The sequence below is a fragment of the Marmota marmota genome, unplaced genomic scaffold (assembly GCF_001458135.2).
Source record: "Marmota marmota marmota unplaced genomic scaffold, marMar, whole genome shotgun sequence".
Classification (NCBI taxonomy): domain Eukaryota; kingdom Metazoa; phylum Chordata; class Mammalia; order Rodentia; family Sciuridae; genus Marmota; species Marmota marmota.
In genome coordinates this window covers 15,749,589-15,750,489 of record NW_026000221.1, presented here as the reverse complement: position 1 = coordinate 15,750,489, position 901 = coordinate 15,749,589, and the positions used below count along the sequence as shown (strand labels likewise).

At 32.6% G+C, this 901-nt stretch overlaps 1 non-coding gene across 1 annotated transcript; it reads right to left on the bottom strand.

The window, feature by feature from the left end:
• Positions 1 to 543: 543 nt before the first annotated feature.
• On the bottom strand, positions 544 to 700 carry LOC125613022. Its single transcript, XR_007343534.1, has one exon. It is a non-coding gene; the product is annotated as a U1 spliceosomal RNA (small nuclear RNA).
• Between the last annotated feature and the right edge of the window lie 201 nt (positions 701 to 901).

The window sequence follows — 901 nt, the reverse complement described above, 5'->3', positions numbered from 1 at the left end:
TGTGTTGTGTGTGTATGTGTGTGTGTGTACATATATATATATATATATACATATATATAAAGTTTATTCACAATAGTCACACACACATATATGTATGTGTATTAAATAGAATATTTATTCTAATTTAAAAATATATTTTGTGACTTCGTAGACAAAATAAAGTGAAATTGCAGTTTATTGTGCATGTGTGCATATATCATCAAAAATGGAACTTCTCAGTAATAAGGAAATTATAAGTATTAGATGCTGATAAATTTCTATTGAACATGTAAGAACCAATATTTAATACTTAAACTCCTTTCAGAATTATAAGACAGCTCATGTCACCTGATATTTGCCCAAATAAGGAATAATGGTAATCTTTTTGTTTGCCAGACTAATAGTGTATGTGTATAAAATCATTGTTTTCATTGATTTTCCCATTAGAATTTTTCTTTTTACTGAATTACCTATTCCTTTATCAAAATTTTTACTGATTAGTTTTATTATTACTAATTTTTATATGATTCTTTTTTACTTTTTTTCTCTTTTTAAAAAATTTTCCCCAGAAAGCGTGAAAGCAGTCCCCTATTACCACAAATTATTCCGAGTTTCTCACCCTTGAGAACCGCAGGGGTAGCCTATCTGGAGAGCAATGGACACGCCTTGCCCAGGGAAAATCATATTCGTGATCATGGTATCTCCTCTGCCAGGTAAGTATATAGTCCTTACATTTTATTGAACCAAATGAATTATTAGAGCCAGGTGTGGTAGCACATGTCTGTAATCCCAGCAGCTCAGGAGGCTGAGGCAGGAGGATTGCAATTTCAAGGCCAGACTCAGAAATTTAGGGAAGCACTAAGCAACATAGCAAGACCCTGTCTCAAAGCAAAAAAAATAAGAAAAAGGGCTGGGGGGTGTT